This window comes from Hemicordylus capensis, chromosome 5, assembly GCF_027244095.1.
Source record: "Hemicordylus capensis ecotype Gifberg chromosome 5, rHemCap1.1.pri, whole genome shotgun sequence".
Classification (NCBI taxonomy): Eukaryota; Metazoa; Chordata; class Lepidosauria; order Squamata; family Cordylidae; genus Hemicordylus; species Hemicordylus capensis.
This window is the reverse complement of record NC_069661.1, coordinates 245,595,384-245,618,707: the sequence shown is the minus strand read 5'-3', so window position 1 is coordinate 245,618,707 and position 23,324 is coordinate 245,595,384. Positions and strand designations below refer to the sequence as shown.

Here is a 23,324-nt window from a genome sequence, read left to right as displayed (position 1 = left end):
CTGAATCGGGACAGAAAGCTGTCTTATAGTCTCTCAGACCTTTTGTCCACCGAGCTTATTATTGTCCACACCAGCTGGCAGCAACTCTCCAATGTTTCAGACAGATTTTTCCCAGCTCCAGCTGGAAGTGCTAGGGATCTAACCTAGGCCCTTTGGCGGGCCAAGCAGATGCTCTCCCACTGAGCTATGACCCCTCCCCATACATCTATAATCATCTTCATTTTTATATACACACATACAATGAAGAGACTTTAAACAGCCTTGAGTCTACCCATGGAGTCTATCCATTCTACCCAGCAACTGAGAGACAGGAAAACAGAGAGGGAGATGCACACCCAGTTGTGTCTGATGGATCAGTGCTTTGCTGTCAGAGCAAACTGTACACAAACACACTAGAAAGAAAGGCAGAAACAGGACCTGCACAATATTGTTGTTTGGGGCTACCCAGGAGGACGCATCATCTCTATAACATTGTCCAAACAAAAGCTTAATATCCTGGCTCACTGTAGCTAATAAACAAAGGCCCAATTAGCACCTAGCGCTTTCAATTTTAATGTTTAAAACATCCCTTTCCACTCCTCTTGTTCGTTCACTGCCCTTTTCTCCCCTCGAATGCTGCAAGAACCCTACCCCAAAATGCCTCCAGTCCCTGTAAGTGGTGATGGCGGGGAGAGGAATGAGAAAGAGAAACACACACACACACACAGAGTGAGAGAGTCTTAAATACTATCTTTCCTCTAGGCAGCAATTTCCACAGATGAAGAGGTCACCACTGTTTAACAGTGTGCTGCCACGTTAATTTAGTATGACAAGATAAAGCAGTAATCTCTGCTCGAAGAGGCTGTAAACCGCCTGCTATCCAGGGACATGCTCCAGTCGATTTGTACTGTATATCACTTTATACAATTGCCATGACAAAGCCCCCTGAGTTCTCTCATGTAAATCTCTCCCGCTCTCTCGCTCTCAACTTCACTGCCAGTCAGACAGCAGCGGATCGGCATTATAAGCTATGCAAACTTAGTGTCTTATGCATGCCAACGTGCCCCAAGCCCCCCACTCCTCCGGAGAAGATGTTTAGGACTTTGATAATCCATTGATCCTGCTTCCATATCGGCTTGTATTTTTCAATCTGTCATGTTAAGTTGTCAGAAGGGGCGATTATACCGATGTTTCATGTTTCGAGATTTGCGTTCCCGAGAACGATAGTTTTCAAAAGCCTTTCTTGCGAGGGTGCTGCCGAAAGATTATCCCTAAGAAAGCTGATGCGAATATTATTACTGGCATAAACCTGGTAATAAAAACCGTAAAGTGTTTTAGGTAAAGACATTTTGAGAGATATTCAGGGTTATAAACATAAGAGTTTAAAGCTGGATAGAATTCTGATTTTATTTTTTTTTTAAACCTGTCAGCTGCATAGGCTTCCAACATGAAGTTAAAACAAACCAAAAACCATGGAGATGTGGCGGGGGATATTTCTGTCCATTTAAAATAATTGTTTAAAAAAACCTACAGAAATGCAGAACAGCATATAAGGGAACACTGAAGTGGAGGAAACATGCATTGAGCACCAGGGTGAAATACATCATATTTTCACCATCAGGGCAAAAGATGATAAATAATACATACGGCACAACTCTCAACATTGTTTGTGGGGCTTCAAACTTTAATTAATTAATTGGCTAGATTAATAGGTTTATAAGCTTTATAACTGACTGCAAATGCATCCCCAATTAATTCGGCAACACCTTATTTAGAAAATGTAAATTATGTTTAATATAAGTCCTTATAAAAAGCAGATAGGAACTCACAAATAGAGGAAGCTGCCTTATACTGAGTCAGACCTTTGGTCCATCTAGCACAGTATTGTCTACACTGATTGGCAGACACTCTCCAAGGTTTCAGGCAGGAGTTCTTTCTAGTCCTACATGGAGCATTTTCAGTAATTCAGGCTTTACCACAGCATTACTGCAAGTTCAAATTTGCCCAAAAGAACCGACGCAAAAGCTGGTTTTTTTTTACCCCAGATATAAATCGGGTTACATTCCAATGACTAATGAAAAACCTAAATTGTGTGTGAAGGGTTCCCCAATAGCTCACAGGAACTTCAGGGTAAATCTGGCCAATATGTGAATGCACATTCTACATTCCAGAGAAAAGGTGAGCTAAAAGCCCCATCTGGAAATGCTCCTGGAGATGCCAAGGTTTGAGCCTAGGATCTTTTGCATCCACAGCAGGTGCTCTTTCACTGAGTTTACAGCCCCATCCCCTGAGCAGGTACCATCTTAAAAGATAGCAGGCACCATCTTCATTCTTACACAGGAGGGAAGCCTTCTTTGTAGGTTGGTTGCCTGCTGCTTTGAACTATCATTGGACAAACTTCCTTCACACTATTGTTTGTACGCAAATGTATGCAGATTTGACTACAGTAATCAACTTAATTGGGTGGCAGCCCCAACTGTATACTCCAAAGTAAATCCTACTGAGTTTAGGAAAGAGGGCCAAAGATCAGTGGCTGAGAGCACATGTTTCCCCAGGTTCCATCATGGACATCTCGAGTGAAAAGGGCCACATAAAAGGTGTTGGGGGAAATTCTCTGCTAAGAATGGGTGGTATTACTAGCAGCGCTTCCAAATTTTTCTCCATTGTTTTGAATGGAGAAATTGTGGAAGCACTAACTGCTCAACTGCCCATTCTTAAAGGAGTTAGGGCTGACGTCGGACTCCGCAGAAGCCCCAGGGTGCAGTGCTATGGCTCTGTAATGCTGCACATCATGTGGGACATCATATCTGATTTCTGGATGGGAAACCACAGGAAACCCTGTGTATGCCACCTTATGTTCCACCTTGGGGCGAAGAAAGGCAAGATATAAATGTAATTAGGGCTGTGCAATTGTATAGGTCCAACAGAATATCAGACCAATATGAACACTATCAGGCATTATCTGAAGGTTTTCCGAAATGACAGCAGGGAGTCCCAATAGCCAGACCCTGCTGTCCTGTCAAAATTCCTTCCACTTCCAATAGTAATATTGGGACAAAACCAGGCAGTCCCCCTGCTTGGAGAGAATTTGTCTCGAAATTCAGGACTGGTTGTAAAGGACTCAGTGGTGGTTTTTTAGGACTGTGATTCTTAAATCTCCCTGAGGGGATATACCGCCCTGAGGGGATACTGTCCCCCCCTCCCCACCCCCAATTTCAGGAGTGAGGTGCTTAAAAATCAGGTTGAGAGCCAGCTTGGAAACAAAGTCTCTCCAAGCGGCTTTAGACCTGTTTTTTAAGCACTGTGCCTGTGTAACTAAGGGGTAGGGAACAAGATAACTCCCCAGGAAGCACTTCAATTTTATGGGTGCAGCACTTAAAAACCGAAGCCAGTTTGGAGGCAAAGTGTCCACTAGCCAGCTCCCAACCTGGATTTAAGTGCTGCACCCCTGAAACTGAGGGGTGGGGAGGCCAAGGTAACCCCCAGCAAGCACCCACTGAGTCAGTGGGTCCCCCCCAGCCCAATTTCATGGGTGCATAACTTGAGAATTGAGTCTGGAGCTGGCTTGGAGACAAAGCATCTCCAAGCTCACTTCCAACTAGGATTTTAAGCATTGCACCCGTGAAATCAGCGTACGTGGGGGACTCAGTGGGGGCTTCCTGGGGGTTATCTTAGGGCCCCCACCCCTTGATTACATGAGTGAATCAGGAGCTGGCTTGGAGAGACTTTCTCTTCAAGTATCAATGGGTTAATGCCCACCTGATACAGATAACAATAGTGTTAGGGAGGACCTTTTGACCTATAAAATATTTTTCTTCCATATTGTTATCCACTTGGCATTGATCCAATATTTCTGCTGTGGCAAAGGTCTACATATAGTACATAACAATGATGCTTGACACAAGGCTACCATTTTCAGCTGCAAGCTGAGTTTCTTATTATTTATTTATTTATTTATAATGTTTAGTTACAACCTCCATAAGACTTATATAAACCCTGCAAAGTAGATCAGTGTTATTTTCCCCATATTTATCCTGTTCTGAAATGAGCCAAGGTCTCAACTGAGACAGGGATCCAGAAAGGATGCAGACCTTGGACAGCTCTGCAGGCAAAGGAGTCAGGACTTTGGATAGCTCCAAGCAGGAACACAGAAGTGTTTGATATAGCAGCGTAACAGGGATGTTGGTCCAGCAACTGCTTGGAGCAGACTGCCAGTTTTTATGGCTGCTGCCCATGAAGAGTAGATTGGTCCCATCCTTTCCCTGGGGAAGCTTCTGTTGTTTAAAGGGGCCTTCCCTGGTTTTCTAAGCATTGGCTCTAGTGGCACTAGAGAAACTCTACTTGGTCTGGCAAGTCCTTGAGGGACTTCTCAAAGGATGAAAGCAGGACTGGGTCCTCAGGTCACAATGGGAGTTCTGGCTTGGATCCCCTAGTTCTCCAGATGTGGGGGGTCCTAGCAACACAGAGTGGCCTTCCCACACTGTTTCATCCCTGAACTGTCTTCCTTGTCCCTCAGTTGGGGGATGGATTCTGCAATGATGCAGGATGACAATACTGGAGATGAGGATGGATGCTGAGAGAAAAGTGAATTAAAGTGAAATCTGAACCAGAGACTTTTTATAGCCACAGCTCAGGGGTAGACCATGTTACGTACAAGCAAAAGGTCGCAGATAAAATCCCTGGCAACTTTAGGGTTTTTTTTGGGGGGGGGGGATCAGGTAGCTGGCAGTGAGAAAGACATCTGCCGGAAACCCTGCAGAGCTGCTGCCATTCAGAAAAACAACAACATCTGCCTAGGTTGACCACTGGTCTGACTCAGTTTAAGGCTAATTCATATTGAGACCTACCAAGTAACTGAGGTCTCAACACAACACTTGACCAATAAGAAAGACTGTAGCACTTTCCCCCCCCGCCCCACCTCAGATTTAGATGATGCATGTTCTCTGTGTCACCTCTTATTTGCATCTTCCCCCTGTACTCCAACGGCTGATGATAAAACACACAGGGCATCATGCCAAAAGGTAAACCATTGCAACAGCGTGTCGGGCCAAGACACAAAGCTAGATATACACAGAGACAGCCTGCATGTTGGGATTAAACACAGATCACGAAATAAGCTGGAATTAAAGCAAGAATACTGACTGTGTGATTTAAGTATGACAGCTTCATTTACAGTCCACTCTTTGTGCTGGCACATACACATACATACACACACAACTACACACAGATGGGTGCACATTCACATGCACGTATGCACACACACACACACACAGAGATCGATGAAAACATATCTGATGTCGTTTTCAAACTTGCACACTATATAGCCTGCAGTTCTATCAAGAGCAAGTGCATTTACTTCCAAGTAAATGCATCTAGCAGCAGCATGGCAATAAGATAAAGTGGTGAGGGTAAAATCAGTTCATGCAGTTTTGTATGAGGTACATGGAGTCTTTTGCTCATATTCAGCTTAGCTGGAATTTGGCCCAGAAGAGGAGCTGCACCTCTGGCAAGATCACCTGCGGCTAATGACACTACACAAGCACATGGCCACAAGGGAGGACCACCAAGGTAAGAATTGAGTACAAGGCCAGATAGGGAAATAGTAAATACTAAATAGGCTGGAGCGGGAGAGTGTGGATTAGGATCATGGCAAGTGGGGAGGGGGCCTTTAATTCTTGGCCTGCACCATGATGACAGTCTGGATTGGGGGCCCTATTGCTATCACTAATATTTATATACTGCTTTCAACAACAACAGTTCTCAAAACAATTCACTGGGGGGGGGGCGGAATAAGGAAATGGCTCCCTGCCCTCAAAGGGTTCACAGTCTAAAAAGAAATGCAAGGTAAACACTAGCAATAGTCATGGGAGGGATGCTGTTCTGGGACTGCTAAGGGACAGCTGCTCTCCCCCTGCTAAATACAAAGATAATCTTTCCATTCAGCGGGTTGAAAGGTGCCTCTTTGCTCTGTTAGCAGGGGCAACTATTTGCCATGGGTGGGAAGATACTACTGGTGCCAATGGGAGGTTCCTTCTCGGGGCAAATAGCCACTGAGGCTCTCCACACAAGCAATGTGGAAGCAGTCCGCCCTCCCTAGGCGGCTGGATCGGCCACCCACATGATCAATCTCCGTCATGGAGCCGGTTGGGGTGGTGAGGTTCGGAGGCTGCCAAGCCCCTGGAATTGCCAGCATGCCCTGCACAAGTACCCAGGGCATTATGGGGGGACCCCCAACACCGGGAGGCTTGTTGTAGCCTCCTGGTCAGGAATCTACTTGTGTGTTGCCGTGGTGTGGAGCCACACCACAGTGACACAGGATCACCAAAACGGGGTTAGTGGAGCACTCACTCCGCTAACCTTGTTTAAGGGGAGGGGCATTTAGGCGGGCTAGCCACCACTGAACCAACAGGTGAGCCTGTGAGCCCGGTGGTTCTCACGACCACTGGAAAGTGGGCAGTGCTCCCTTAGCGGTCATGAGAATAGCCTCACGGTGTGGGCTGATCTGGATTAAAACCAGGGTGGAGGCAAAAGGTTAAAGCCTTCTTTCCCCTCCCCACCACTATGCTGCAGTCTTGAACCAAATCAGGCCCCCTCCATGGCTGCTATTTAAGAGAGAAAAAGCATGTCAGGATCAATCCTGTTGTTAATATAACATGCAGCTTCAGCCCTTGGAAAGAATATTAAAATGTTGGGGATGGGGTGTTATTGCTCTTAATACAATTTGATGCTGCTGTTTATCTGATTTTTTTACTTGACTTTGTGGCTTATTGCTCAATTTATTGTGGTTTTAAGGTCAATTAAGAACTCTACACACACACACACACGCGCGATGTGAGTCACCCTGTGAAAGGCAGCATAAATAATACAGTCAGTCAATAACAAGGCAAACCAGTCTACCTTACAAGGCTGTTTTAAGTATTGCTATGATAATGTAGATCTGTGACCCTTTAGGGACAGGGAATCATTTTCTTATACCATTTGCTATCTATCTATCTATCTATCTATCTATCTATCTGTCTGTCTGTCTGTCTATCTATCATCTTAAACGTATCCATTGCTAATCCTATGTGTGGCAGCTCTCGTGAGAGTTCGTGAGTAGCTGCCAGATAGTGATGGGGACGGGAGGATGGAGGAAAAGACACTGCTGGCCAGGAGAACAGCCTGAGCCAAGTGGCAGCCATCGGGCAGGGAGGGCGAGAGGAAAGCTGAGAAGAGAACTAGAGGCGCAGATGCCCTGTGCCTGGTTCAGCTAGTTGAGAGTATTTTTGTTGAAAAGCAGAATTCATAAAATAATAAAATAATAATAATAATAATAATAATAATAATAATAATAATAAATACTCCTTAAAAGACCTTCTTTACTGTGTATATATAAGAAGGAATATTAATCCAAAAGGTTTCTATAAAAGCAAACGTTTCGACATTAACCCGCCATCATCTGTGCTCGATGTTTCACTCTTTGAACAGACGTTCTTATATAGTAAGCTCTTCCAGTCAAACACCTGAAGTTAAGACATGGCACGGGAGAGGGGAAGAGGCAGGGGGAAGAAAGATAACAGAACTTTTCCAACTCAGCGCTGACATGGAGAAGGGAGGGGGAAGAAGCAAGCATTAAGGAGGAACTGAGATAAATTTTGGAGTATATTGGCCATTAAAGGCTATATTGCTGAACTTGCTTCTTCCCCCTCCCTTCTCCTTGTCAGCACTAAGTTGGAAAAGGTCTGTTATCTTCCTTCCCCCTCCCTCTTCCCCAATCCCATGCTATGTCTTAACTTCAGGTGTTTGACTGGAAGAGCTTACTATATAAGAACGTCTGTTCAAAGAGTGAAACATCGAGCACAGATGATGGCGGGTTAATGTCGAAACGTTTGCTTTTACAGAAACCTTTTGGGTTAGTTTTTCTTCTTATATATAAGCAGTAAAGAAGGTCTTTTAAGGAGAATTGTTGCAGGTTTGTCATTATGCGTATTTCATCACCACTATACCAGCACATTTGAAATAATAATAATAATAATAATAATAATAATAATAATAATCAGATGAAACAGTGGACCACCTAATCAGCTGTTGTAAAAAGATTGCACAGACTGACTACAAACAAAGGCATGACAAGGCAGCAGGGATGGTACACTGGAACATCTGCAAAAAATACAAGCTACCTGTAGCCAAAAATTGGTGGGACGATAAAATTGAAAAAGTTGAAGGAAATGAAGATGTAAAAATATTATGGGACTTTTGACTACAAACAGACAAAAGTCTGCCACACAATACACCAGATATAACTGTAGTCGAGAAGAAAGAAAAACAAGTCAAAATAATCGTCATAGCAATACCAGGGGATAGCAGAATAGAAGAAAAAGAAATAGAAAAAAAGATCTACAAATTGAAATTGAAAGGCTGTGGCAGAAAAAGACCAAAGTAATCCCAGTAGTAATTGATGCCCTAGGTGCAGTTCCAAAAGACCTTGAAGAGCACCTCAACGCCATAGGGGCCACAGAAATCACCATCAGCCAATTACAAAAAGCAGCTTTACTGGGAACAGCCTATATTCTGCGACGATATCTATAATAATAACAGCAACAGCACTGATAATAAAATTCAGCCATCCCAGGTCCTTGGGAAGGACTCGATGTCTGCATAAAACAAACCAGTCAATAACACCTGTCTGACTGTGTAAACAAGAAATAATAATAATAAATAATGTAGTCGAGAAGAAAGAAAAACAAGTTAAAATAATTGACATAGCAATACCAGGGGATAGCAGAATAGAAGAAAAAGAAATAGAAAAAATCACAAACTACAAAGACCTACAAATTGAAATTGAAAGGCTGTGGCAGAAAAAGACCCAAATAATCCCAGTAGTAATTGGCGCCCTAGGTGCAATTCCAAGACACCTTGAAGAGCACCTCAACAGCATAGGGGCCACAGAAATCACCTTCAGCCAATTACAAAAAGCAGCTTTACTGGGAACAACCTATATTCTGCGACGATATCTATAATAATAACACCAACAACACTGATAATAGAATTCAGCCATCTCAGGTCCTTGGGAAGGACTCGATGTCTGGATTAAACAAACCAGTCAATGACACCTGTCTGACTGTGTAAACAAGAAATAATAATAATAATAATAATAATAATAATAATAATAATAATAATAATAATATAGCACTTTGAACCCTCAAAGAGCTACTCTAGAAGTATTATCATCATCCTCTCAGCCAGGGGATGCCATTTAGAATCACAGAATTTTACAGTGGGAAGGCATCTTTGAGGCCTTCTAGCCCAGGGATTCTCAACGTCAGGTCCCCAGATGTTATTGGACTTCAACTCCCATAATCCCCAGCTCCAGTGGCCTTTGGCTGGGAATTATGGGAGCTGAAGTCCAATAACATCTGGGGACCCACACACTGAGAAATCCTGTTCGAGTCCAACCCCCTGCTCAGTGCAGGAATCTGAGTGGAGGAATCCTCCTGCTACTGCAAGGTTTCTCAAGCTTGGGTCTCTGGGGGTTGTTGGATTACAGCTCCCATTACCCCCTGCCACAACTGCCAAAGGCCATTCAGTATCCCTAATAGATGGCTATCCATCCAGCTTTTGACTGAAAAACTCTAGTGAAGGAGAGCCCGCACAGCTTTTTAGCATGCCTGAAAAGTCAATGATATATTTCCCAGTGGGTTTAGTGGGTGGAGATTTAACCAGTGGAACACATCCACCTGATGCAGAGACTGGGTTGGGTCCAGTCAGCATATCTGATCCCTGCCGTCTTCATGTGGCAGGGGCTTCAGCCTGTGATGCTCTGTTCCCAGGGCTGATGGGGGAAAGTGCAGACTCGAGTGGTGGGGGTTATGTAGCTGGCATCTCAAGCAGCCCGACATTGATTGGTAAGAAGGTTCCCCCTACTCCTTTTCCAGGGATGCCACCTGTCCATCTGGCTGCATGCAGCCGCATTGAATCGGGCCCATGAATAGCTGCAGCATGAATTGCAACCTAAGCCTTGGCTTCAAGCCCAGCACTTCCATTTACCTGGATTGTGGATCAGGCTCCAAGGGAGGGAGGAAGTCTCTTTTTCATCCTCACCACACATAATACACCTTGATTGTATTTCAAAAGATACGATTAATTATTAACAGGATTATAATGTTGAATAATCAAAGGGATATCATGTCACCGGAGTAATAGAAACAATTATTGGATGCAAAGCTTTTTAATTGGCTCTTGTTCCAAATTATCAGCAAGCATTCACTTTGACTTTCGTTCTATATCCTATCTGCAGCTTGCAAACAGATAATCCTGTTTCCAGAGCTCTTTCCCCCTTAGGGCTAGCTTGAGTTTTTCAAAGCGCAGAGAAGGGATGTTGAAGCAAAAACCCTCCTCCCACAGATAATGATAGCATTGTTTAGGGATCTGTAGCAAAGTCATCCCCAGTTAATTTAGACACAAACTCTAGTCAATTGCTTTATCTTGTGATGTTAGCTTCAGAGGGTTCGCGGAGGTTGTTGGCCTTACTTAACATGAGGGGATGCCTCATCTCCTCACATGGCATGCCACACTTTACTGGCGGAGCATTGAACTTCGCAGCAATGTTGATGCATGAGGGGGGGAAGGAATAAGAACAGTTTTTGAAAACTCTTAATTGGCTGCATGAAGCAAACTATTTCTTTTTCCCAAAGGTCTCCTCGTTAGTATAGGAAGGGGGCAGTCAATTAAATGTCAAGAAGGCCTGAAGCACTGCAACAGCAGCCTGGGTTTTGGGGAAGGGCAGAGACAGAATCTGCAACAAATACACCGGTGTTATGTGAACTCATCCTCTTAGTTCACATAAATGGATGGGAAATAACCATCGGGTCCTCTGCTCACAAACAAAGGGGCAGAGCAAAGTTGGAGTGGGCCCTGAGACAAAATAATAATAATGAAGATCCTCCCCACCACATCTTATTGGGAAAGGCAGTGGGGGGAGAGAGCACAAAGAGAAAGATGTGACTCAGTTGACAGGACTTTTCCCTCAGGGGCCCAGAGGTATTTGTCCCTACAACCCTTGTTCAATTAGAACTATGGCCCTGCACAAACACTATTGAAAATCCCTTCTCAGTAGGGGTGTGCACAAACAGTTGGTCCCGAAATGGTTCGCCTCGAACTGGGGCCGGTTCGGAGGTTTGATTATGGACCAAACTGAGGGTGGTTCGGTCTGTGATCAAACTGAAGCGGGCCCAGTTCAGAAGAACTGGTTCGGGATGAAAAGGGGTGGCTGGGCAGCTCTTTTGCCAAGAGGGAAAAGAAGCTGCTTACCCCGGCCGGCCAGCATGGATGCCACTGCACACCACTGCTGGCCCTCCTTTCGCGGCAAGTGCACTCCCCCCCTCCTTTGCCAAGCTACTGGCTCAGCGGCAGCTCGGTTGTGACCTCCACACATGTACGGAGGCTATAACTGAGCCGGTGGCTCGGTAGAGGCGGGGGGAGCATGCTTGCCATGCTGGGAGGGCGAGTGGTGAGCGGTGGTGCCGGCAGCCATGGCGGCCCCAGTAAATAGCCTTTTCCCCCTTTTGCAGCTGCCTAGGGAATGCCCCTTTACTTGTAAATAAGAATCCTCGCCAGATTCCCTTTACAAGTACATCCCCCAAACTGGTTCGGCCCAGTTGGGTGGTCAAACCGGGCTGGACCCAGTTTGGGCAGACAAGGAACTGGACCGGGCTAGGTCAGTTCATGTCTGGTTTGGATTCAAACCAAACTGGCTAAACCAATTCCATGCACACCCCTACTTCTCAGAAAGCTGATAAACCCACTGGGAATTTCCCAGGGCTATGTGGCTCACTGAAGGAGACTAGGACCACACTGCTTTAAAGAAGGACTACAAGCTGAGAGTTTGTCCATCTTAGCTCTGATCAGCATACAAGGTACATTGAAAGAGTGGTGACCATGTTACTAGCTTGGTCAAAACATGGCTCAGATATCTAATAGCTAGATTCAAATCCTAGTCTGGACAGATACAGACAACCATTTACTAAATGCTAATTTATCACAGTGTGTATGTACTAAGCTTATTTTTTTTGGTTAATTCCAAAGAAATTAAATGGAAAGAACTGATGTAGCTTACAGCAAAGTTATATTTTATGCGTGCTGATGCCCAAAGCAGTGTGATGTGGTGATGGATAGAAGCTTAGATGGCTTCTGGCCAAATTCATGGAAGATAAGTCTACTAATAGCTGTTTAGTCATGACGGCTGTATGAAATGTCTGTGTTCAGAGGCAGGGTACCTCTGAATACCTGTTGCTAGGAAGCAACAGTGGGGCAGGCAACTGCCTTTATGTCCTCTTTCTGGGGTTCCTGGAAGCATCTGGCTTGGCAACATGGAGAGCAGGTTGCTGAACAAGATGAACCTTTGATCTTTCCCAAAGATCTTTCTTATTTTTGTGTCAGGTTCCCCCTACCTTCCTGTAACATTCACCCTGTAGAAATCCAGTAGGATTTCTAATTTAGAAACCACTGGTAGGTGCAGTGTCACTTTGGAAGAAATAAATGTGAGTAATAACTAAAAATTTCTAACCCTTTGAGTTAACATAATTTGTTGAAGGTATTTTTTTTGTTAAAATGATACATGTGTTATTGTGTATTCAGCTCACTTCTCCTGATGAAGTCCTGCTCAAGCAGGAGGAAACAGGTAAAAATTACCTAAGATACCTGTTGGGTATTATCTGGACAAGGAGCATCTATCAGAAGGAGCAACATTTGTACAAGGAGCTACCATTAGAATAAGAACTTGCAAGGAAAAAGATCTGGAAGAATTTTGAATAACATTTGGAGTAACAACTTGAACAAGAACCAGCAAGAGAAAAGATCTGGAAGGACTATATATCCACATGCAATAGGACCATGGGCATAATTGACTTTCAGCCATACTTTTTGGGGTCTAGAACACAGGCAATTTCTTTAGTAATTGTGTGTTTCATAATATATGTTTAATTTATCCTTGTTTTATGTAAGTTGTGTGTGTGAATAGACTCTTATACACGGTTTATATACTACCCAGTATATGTTTTATTCTCTTGGAAACATTATGACAGAAGATGTGGAGAAGTATTGTGTGTGAGGTGGCAGCTGGGTAGGAAAGCTTTCCCTCCTACCTCAGTCATGTGCTGGGGATGGAATGTGGGTAGGACACTCTCATGCTACCCATCTGCGGCCTCACACACAAACATTCTCTCCTCTTCCTACCCTAATGTTTGCAAGCACATGACTGAAAATTGGGAACGCTCCCAGGTCTCCTGCCCAGGATGAGCGCTTGTCCTACCCAGTTGCGTAAACAAGCTGACTATGTGATGATGTCATGATATGGGCTTGACATGGAGTTGCCATTTTCTCCAGCAGCTTTGTGTTGAACCCAGTATCTGGATCTGCCCATAGACTCATACTGTTACATTGGTAAAGGTAAAGTGTGCTGTCAAGTCAGTGTCGACTCCTGGCAACCACAGAGCCCTGTGGTTGTCTTTGGTAGAATATAGGAGGGGTTGACCATTGCCAACTCCCGTGCAGTTTGAGATGATGCCTTTTAGCATCTTCCTATATCACTGCTGTCTGATATAGGTGTTTCCCATAGTCTGGGAAACATACCAGCAGGGATTTGAACCGGCAACCTCTGGCTTGCTAGTCAAGTCATTTCCCTACCGTGCCATTAGGTGGCTGGCCTGTCACACTGACCCACAGCCATTTCCACAATGTGGGCCAGGACAGCATCCATCTGCATTCCATGACCCATTTCCAAATTCTTCCCACTGATGTTCCCCAGTCAGCCAAAAAAGGAATAAGTGAACTGCCACAACATTTGCGACTGAAATACTCCGATAGACTTGCAAGCGCATGTTTCCACCTTGTTGCTTTGCACACAGTCTCCCAGCTGCCCAACAGAACCGGGCGTTTGCCTCGTATTGACACGAGAGGCTCCAACGCAAATATTTTCTGGTATGAGGTCATCCAATTGTCCCTCTAGGTGTGCGCCTGTATGGCTGGAAACAATGGAAAATATATGGTTCCCAGCACATTTATAAAACAAGGTGTTTGCTTTGCAGGTGATTATTTTCTGCTTAGCTGATTCCAAATGAGCCTCTCCAAAGAAGCCAGCACTTCACACAGAGCTGCTTCTCAACAGCCAGCTGCCAGCCAACCCCACCCTCACTCTCCAGTGCATTTGCCCTTGTGGACTCTGAGCTTCTCAGTCATCCCTAACGTGACACTGCAGGGGCCTGTCAAGGCTCGTCCAAGGCATTGAAACTGTATTGTTTTAAGTGCATCATTATGTCCCTTCTTTAAAGATGAATGTCCAACATATTGCATCATGAAGAACTCCTGACCTACCAAGTCACAATGGGCCGGTGATTTGGAGATGCATCATAAGAGCCAGTCCAGGGCTGTAAGTGGGTGGCTGTACCCAGATCTAGATCTGGAGTGGGGGTGCTCCACCACCAGAAACCCAAGGTCCATGGCTTACACTGGATGTTGGAGCCTGCCCAGAAAGCATAGCTCTGGTTTGCCAAGCCAAGCTCCTAGTGTTTCTCAAAGGCCTGGATCAATCAACAACATGTACTGAGCGCGTCCGGGAACTTCCGGTCCGACGTACACCAGGGTGTCAAGGAGGTATGCTTTTGCCCTGTGGGACCATTTTTAGACAAAGCGATGGCAGGGAAAATGCAGCAGGGGCCCTCCTCGGTCCTTAAAGCTATCCCCTCCACCTTCAAACCGACTGAACAGCTGGACCTTTGAACCAGTTTGGAGGTCTGTAAAAGGGCTTCTGAACCGGTTTGTGCACATCCCTACTAGGTAGGAGGAGGGAGAAGTGACTGTGGGAGACAATAGAGCTGAGTAGGACAGCACCATCCTACCCAGCTTTCATACCTAGGATTTGACCAAAGTAGGAGGAAAAGTTGTCCTATCCAGCTCCTGCCTCCAGACGATCACTTCTCCCTACTCCTACCTAGTTGTTTGCTTCCACACCACCAAAAATTGGGAGCGTGCACAGCTCTCAAATCTGAGTAAGACACTTGTCCTTCCCAGTTTTCAGTTGTGTGAATAACCTCAATGCTAAGCATATGCATTGCATCAATAAGGAGGAGAGGAGAGCTGATCATGTGGTAGCAAGCATGACTTGTCCCCTTAGCTAAGCAGGCTCTGCCCTGGTTGCATATGAATGGGAAACTAGAAGTGTGAGCACAGAAAGATATTTCCCTCAGGGGATGGAGCCCCTCTAAGTTCCAAGTTCCTAGGTTCCTAGCATCTCCAGGATGGGGCTGAGAGAGATTCCTACCTGCAACCTTGGACAAGCCACTGCCAGTCTGTGACGACAATACTGAGCTAGATAGACCAATGGTCTGACTCAGTATATGGCAGCTTCCTATGTTCCTAAGGCGTCTCTCACAAGGCAAGTAGCAGCCATGGAGGGATGGAAACTGGACTGGGAAGGATGCGGGGCGAAGGGTTAAAGCCTCCGCCTCCGTGCCACAGTCCCCACCCAGTTAGATTTCTTTTAAAAACATGCATCTCAGCACATGATCAATAGATGCTACATTCTGAACCTGAGGTACCTGGTTTAAGGCTCAGTAGCCCAGACACATTGTATTCATTCTCTCAATGGTGCATGAGACAGCTGGTGCTTCAAGATGTCTGTAATAACACGAGATCTGCCGAAGTCTTTTATGTTTTCCCTCAGTACATTTCCCCCCCATGACTCATCCAGCCATTGCAAACCCTGCCCATGTTATGGATCAACACAGTTCTGACTAGGAACACTTCATTTCACCGTTTAATTTTTGTGGAAGCAGAAAGACTCACTTCAGAGGTGAGTATCTCTTCCAGAATCAGTAGCCCAATGCTAGGGAAGAGCAGATTCAGTTTGACCTGTGCCACCATGGCTATTTATAGGAACCTCTGGAAAATAACATAATTGTTTCAGCAAGATAGAGCAGATGACTCTTGGAAATCAGCAGGGCAATGCCCATGGGACCAGAGATGGGAGAAGAAACTAGGGAGTTAACATAAGAACATAAGAACAGCCCTGCTGGATCAGGCCCAAGGAGGCCCATCTAGTCCAGCATCCTGTTTTACACAGTGGTCCACCAGATGCCACTGGAAGCCTACAGCATGAGTTGAGGGCATGCCCTCTCTCTTGCCCTTGCTCCCCTGCAACTGGTACTCAGAGGCATCCTGCCTTGGAGGCTGGAAGTGGCCTATAGCCCTCCGACTAGTAGCCGATGATAGACCTCTCCTCCATGAAGTTATCCAAACCCCTCTTAAAGCCATCCAAGTTGTTGGCTGTCACCACATCTTGTGGCAGAGAATTCCACAAGTGGATTATGCGTTGTGTGAAAATGTACCTCGGTTTGCTGGTCCTAGATTTCCTGGCAATCCACTTCATGGGATGACCCCTGGTTCTAGTGTTATGTGAGAGGGAGAAGAATTTCTCTCTATCCACTTTCTCCACTCCATGCATGATTTAATAGACCTCTATCATGTCTCCCTGCAGTTGTCTTTTTTCTAAACTAAATAGCCCTAGGTGTTGTAGCCTTGCCTCTAGTGAACTCTAGGTACTCTAGTGAACTACATAGGTGGCCTTAGGTAAACCAGTCTTCTGAAAGCATCAGTTCCCCCTGCTCCAAATCTGCAATAGGGATTTCATCTCAGAGGGCATCGTTTTCTATGAAGAGAGTCCCTGATCCAGCCCATGGCATTTCAAGTTTAAAAGTAGCAAGTAGCAAGGCAGGGGGAAACCACGCCCCAGGCCCTGGAGAACCAGCATAGGCAGAATAGGCTGGGGTTCCCAGTCCTGGTCCCCGATATGTTGTTAGTCTACAACTCCTATCATCCCTAGGCACTAGGGATGTGCACAGAACTGAATTTCCCAGTTCAGCTCAAATCTGGACTGGATTCAAGCTGTCTTGGGCAGCTCTGGCTCGATAGAGCTGGGGCAGATTCCGGTCCAGGCATTGAGCCCTGCCCAGTGAGTGCACAAGCCAGCTGGAAGGGTATACTTGCAAAGGGGAATCCAGCCAATCCCTTTACAAGTATACCCCTTCAGCGCCTTAAACGGGCCAGTGAGCCAGTTCTTTGAGCTGGGCTGGGCTCGACTCAAGCTTGGACTGGCTTCACTCTTTATGTGGCCAGTCCGGCTCGAGCACAAGCCTTCAAGCTGAGCCAACTTGAACTCAAGCTTGGTTCGATTCGGGCTGTCTCGCACACCCCAACTAGCCACAATGACAAAGGTTGTGGTGGCTGGGGATGGTGGGAGTTGCAATCCAATAACACCTGGGGAGCCAGGACTGGGAACCCCTGGAGAGGAGAGTCCTGGGCTAAGGGAACAATGGTCTGTCTCCGGATAAGCAGCTCCATTTGTTCTTATGGCTACATCCAGAGTCAACGCCGAGCTAGATGGACCAATGATTTCACTCAGTATAAAGGCAGCAGCTGCACACATGTATCATGGTTAGGGTTCCTCAATGGCATAGAGCATGCAGAAGGCCCCAGTGGGATTTCTGGATCAGGGCTGTGGAAGATTGTATGGAGCTGCTACCAGTTGGGGTAGAGGAATACTGGGCTGAACAGCCCAGTGGTTGGAATCACTATAAGGCCATCTCTTATACATCAACGAAAGGATAATAACAGCAAATTGTGAAGGTGCACTACGTAATTTCAGCACTTGATGTACTCAGACTGCCTTGTTTATTCAGAAAGCCCTGGGGGCAATTTCATAAAACAATGCAAGTGCATAGACTGAAAGAAAAGACAGAAATATCAAACTCCCGTTTTCCAGCCTGAAATTATATGTATGGAAACAGCTTTCAAGTGCTACTCTGGTGATGACATTTAGTGCACAAATGTTTGCAACAATATAATTCCATTATAAGATAAATATCAATTTGGCAGGGGAAAAAGACATTGAAACAAGACAATTGCAAACTTTTAGCACCATTTGTTTTGTTTGCTTCATTTTAACCGAACTAGCCTCGTTTGGGAAAGCTCGTCCGCCTCTTACAGAAACAACAGCTTATAGCTTAAACTGTGAAATTGTGTGTGCGTGTGTGTATGCCGGAGTGCATAATTATGCTCCATACTAACTATTTCTTATTGCCATTCTGCACATATGGCATCTAAGCAAGCTATATCTGAATCTATGCAAATCTATTCGCCGTGCTATTTAAGCGGAGCACATTCCACATCGTTCAAAAGTAATTACACTTTTGTCTAGAGTGTAGGAGACGGCTTTCCCCAAACAATGAAAATTCTCATTATTAGAGCTGGCACAATAACTACACTGGTGTTCACAACACTCCGCATTGTCCCATCACAATTAAAACAGAAAGGGAAAAAAGCCTATCCTAAACTAGATGCACAAAAGGTACGCTGGAAATCTACATTCCACCCCCTAACTGTTCTCTATTAAAAAGCTCTATTAGGTATGCTGAGAGCTGGTAGAACTGGGTGGCGAAGATATGGAACCAGGAAATGTCCCCCTACACCCCCAGACTGACTTTCACTTCTGCCATGAATTTGTAAGTGGGCTACGGCAAGCCTCTTGCTTGCATTCAGCCCCCTCTCCACATGATGGGGGTAATAATACTGACCTACTTTATAGGGTTTTTGCATGGACTATAAAGGAGGAGAAATATGTGAAGTACTCTGAATACTCAAATAGGTCCAGGAATTTTGAAATTTAGAATCAATAATTTAAAAATGACACATGATAGATAGATAGATAGATAGATAGATAGATAGATAGATAGATAGATAGATAGATAGACAGATAGATATCCTGTCCTCAGAAGTGTAGTGTGGCTGCCGCCATGCCCACTGGCCCTGCCCCCACATCTGACATCAGATGCAGGGGGGCCGGCTAGCCACACCCCCACGTCTAACGCAGGGGCATGGTCTCCTTCCCAAACGGGGCTGCGCGGCCCCGTTTGGAAGGGAGGTTGGCCCGCGGTGTGTTGGGCAGTGTGGGCCGGAGCGACTCTCTCTGCCTTAAAGGCAGGGAGAGCCGTTCTAGCTATGCTGCCAGCACAGCATGGCCTGATCTCCCTCCCAAACGGGGCTGCACGGCTCCATTAGGGAGGGAGATTGATCGGCCCCACTGCATTGGCAGCGAGACCAGGAGTGGCTCTCCCTGCCTTTAAGGCAGAGAGAGTCACTCCGTCTGCACTGCCCAATGCACCATGGGCCAATTTTGGTTCCATGGGGCCCCATTTGGGAACAAAATAACATCCCCTGCATCTGATGTTAGACGCAAGCGGGGGCATGTCTGGGGTGCACTCACAGCCCCTGATTGGTGGCAGTCCCGTTTTTTTTTAACCAGTTTGCCCAATGATGGCTCCACCCCTGCCTGTCCTGCTCCCTGTAAAGCAGTCTATAAAGGTAAATACATAGGGACATAAGAAGTTGTCTTAAACCGAGTTACACCGAATCACGCCTTTGGTCCATCTAGCTCAGTATTGTCTACCCAGACTGGCAGCAGCTTCTCCAAGGATTCAGGCAGGAGTCTCTCTCTGCCCTATCTTGGAGATGCCAAGAAGGGAACTTGAAACCTTCTGCTCTTCCCAGAGCAGCTCCATCCCCTGAGGGGAAGATCTTCCAGTGCTCACACATCTAGTCTCCCATGCAAATGCAAACCAGGGTGGACCTGCTTAGCCAAGGGGACAATTCATGCTTGCTACCACAAGACCAGCTCTCCTCCAATGCGATACACTCCATTAGGAAAGGTAATTTCATACTGGCTAGAAAGTTGAAACAGAAATTTCTGAGTATAAGTTTCCGAGTATACTTTCCAATATAAATGAGTAAACGAAGGCTTGGGCTGGAAGTTGTTGGGGGTGAGGGGAGAGTTCCCGCAGAGCCCAGCAACCCAGATCTCTGCTCTCAAAATGCAAGCTGAATTTACGAGTAATGCACGCACTTGGACGATATATTCAATCCTGTGACTACAGAGTCTCTTTTATCCCCTCAGCTTCCATGCATTCTCTTTCATTACAGGATAAATCAACACACGCATACTCTTTCGCACACACCCTTAGCCACCTGGCAGGTTATTCTTCTCAAAAGGTACTTCACCCAAGAAAGAAGATTATAGGCACTACATATTGCTCTGAAGTGGGAAACAGCATGATTTAACCCGTTGTTATGTGCACACACAAAAAGCAGGGAGGAGGGAAGCCCCACATTGTGTAAACCATTCAGTATTTTTTTTCTGACTTAACTGTGAGTCCCCCCACAAAAATCTAAAATAAACAATACTTGGGGGCGGGGGGAGGAACTAGTTAAGACATTGGCAAAGGAGTGCACTTGTAAACATTTTGGGTGTCATGAAACCACGACATTGTTAATTGTTACCTCTGGGCACTTTCGCACATGAGACTTAAAACCAAAAACCAACTGGCTAACTTCCAATCTAACTACCAAATAGTACTACTCAGGGTGTGGGCTAAAGGACTACTTGATTTCGGTAGGACTACTCAGAGCTAATTTACTCTGGATGTCAGCCACTGATATGGGAGATCCTGTGATGTGATGTGATCTTCAAATAACTGTTGTATTTTTAAGCAGATACAGGGGTTTTGATTTAAATCAGAGTAGCACTCGGGGGCGTGGGGAGGATTGAGCCATAGCTCAGTGACAAAGTATCAGCTCTGCATGAAGAAAGAGCTAGGTTCAGTCTCTGGCATCTCCGAGAAGGACTGGGAAAGACTCCTGTCTGAAACCTTGAAAAGTCACTACCAGTCCAGGCTACTGGCCCAGTCAAAATCAGAGCCCCACCCCACCCCCCACCCCCTGGTGCTGCTGTTACATAAAATAAAAGGAAGTGGGAGATCAGACCACCACATCCATTTTAAACGTGTTTTAAAATGGATGACCCCACATCTGCAATGCAAACCTTACCCAAGACCTGCATTAGTTAGACTGTACATGTGATTTAGAAATGCCCCCATTCTGTTTTCTATATTATTCCATATTAACAACATCCACACATCTGCTCAAATAGCGAGAAAGAGAGGCTCAGAAAGGCTTTTAGCGCTGTATGTGAAAATGCTCTTACAGTTCCACCTTCAGATAAAAGTTGCCGTTTTTCATCCTAACAGGAAGCTCTGCACCTTTAGAAGCAGCACACGGGCAGAAATCCACTGGGATGGCTTCCCCCATCAGGAAAAGTGTCAGCTCTTGAATTTCTGCTCATTATGCATCTGCTGAAGGCATGGAGTCCCTTGACACAGAAAAAACTTAAGTCGCAACTGTGCTTTGGATCTCGCTGAGATTGTGAACTCAGGTATCCCCTGTCCCAGTCAAGGTAAGCCTGCTTCCAATCCTACATGGCATGTGGTGTGGAGTTTCAACCTTATCTCCTGCATGTGGGTCATCCACATAGACAATGGCCATGGATGGGTGTCTATGCCTGAACCAGCCCAGAACCTCATGCACCAAATGGAAGTCTAGAGAAATTATAGAAGGGAGGTTTAGGAAGCCCTAGCTACATTGCAAACCTATATTGATTGATTGCCATTTTAGCCGTGATGGCTTTGCCTATATAATGCTGGCTGATATCCAGACTAATGCAGCATTAGTGTGCTGGTACGAGGAAGGGTGATTTTCTCTGATCTCCTTTTCCCTCTGAAGCCCACTGTGCTTCCCAAAAATATGTCCCTGAGGGTTGCACAGCATCGGTAGCACCAGTGGCAGTGTTAAAGAACCAGAGCTGTATCTGTCTAGTTGTCAATTTTTAATTGTTTTAGCTTGCCGAGATGCAGAAAGATATTGTTTCAAGACCCCTGCCACCACAGAACTACCAGGGTTTTATATACTGAACCATCTTTAGTTTGGATATGGTTTCACTAGGATATGTTGGCTGGTAAAAAGCAGCCGAGCACTGAATTGTGGTTGCTGAGGACTTTTAAGACTGCTCCGACACTGTAGGGAATGGGTGGCTGTGGAAGCAGTGATACCACAGTTTCCCCCATTGTCATGAATGGCAGAGCTGCTTGAACAACCACCCCTTATCTCCAGAGTTGGGCCTGCCTTACGAGTCTCCATCAGCCCTGATGTGGTGTGCAGTGACTCAATAACACTCAGTTACATCTAGAATATTAATAGCTCAGTTTTCTTCCACTATGGTGATAGGCATACAGGTTCCAGGTGGCCTTCCATGAAGGCATTGACCAGACCCAGGCCTGCTTAGCTTTGCACTCTTGTTGCATCACGTGCCTTCAGGACACGCTAAGCATAGTGAGGTGCTTAGGCTAAGTGTCCTAATACCTAAGATATGCCTAGAATACTCAGGGATGCAGCATGGATGACAGGCCACTGATTATTTTATGAGAACCCTGAATTGTTAAAAACTACCAGAAGCCACTGGCTTTGGATACTGTTGATGGCAACTATGGTTGACCACTTTTGAACCAGATTTACAGCTGTGAGAAATGGGTTGATCTGCAGGAATCAACAGGTTGTTCTTCTTTCCATGCCATGAAAAGCTTCACTTGATGATTTCTGCATGCTGAATTAGCAGTTAATGGCACAACAACAGCAGTTAATGGCACAACAACAAGCTAGTCTGTCTTTTTCCCGGCCGCTGGCAACCCTAGCTCCAAACTGACACATGGGGATTGTTTTTAGAGGCCGTTAGTCTATTCCTTCCACCCACTGGACAGGAGTGTTTCCTACCAAGATGATAAAAATTGGGAAATGGAAGAACAAGAGCGAGGTCTCCCTAGGACTATAAGGGAGCAGGGCAGGATGGGCTGGTTGAGTGTGAGGGCTCCCTTAGCTGAACCTCCAGCACTGCCTACCACCAAAGCAGTCAACTGGGGCATTGCAAGAATCAGTTGCACCTCTGCCTACCTGCAGAAAAATCTAATATGCAAATTGCAGTCAGGTTCATGCACTCCCAGGTTCATTTTAGATCCACTTGTGGGTGAGATCACTGTCTTAGTTATTCACACGCATTGCATCTGTTTTGGTAAGGAAGCAGCAGGTGATGTGATTTTGTTGTTGTTGTTGTTGTTGTTGTTATCACCCAGAGGGGGGAAAGGGTTATTTTCAGTGCATTTGTTTATTTAAGGATTTATCATTTGCTTTTCAACTCAATGGGATGTTGAAAACTGGAGATAAATTGGAGGCCTGACAAGGTAATGTTTTGGTCTTTGATGGAATGATTCGCTGTTGGAAGAAGGGGTGCCAGAAGGAAAGGAGTCCAGTTAGGTCAAAGTTTTCCCATTATTGTGATGTGTTCTGTACATGTGATGGCGAAACTGCACAATGTACAAAAGGAGAGGTCTTTAGATGCCAAGCTATTGTGGAGGCACAAGAGTAAGCACAATTGA

General features: G+C 45.5%; 1 protein-coding gene across 11 annotated transcripts in view; it reads right to left on the bottom strand.

Moving 5' to 3' along the window:
* SOX5 (SRY-box transcription factor 5) overlaps positions 1-23,324 on the bottom strand; it is an 876,032-nt gene that overhangs the window by 464,870 nt on the left and 387,838 nt on the right. The window lies entirely within an intron of this gene.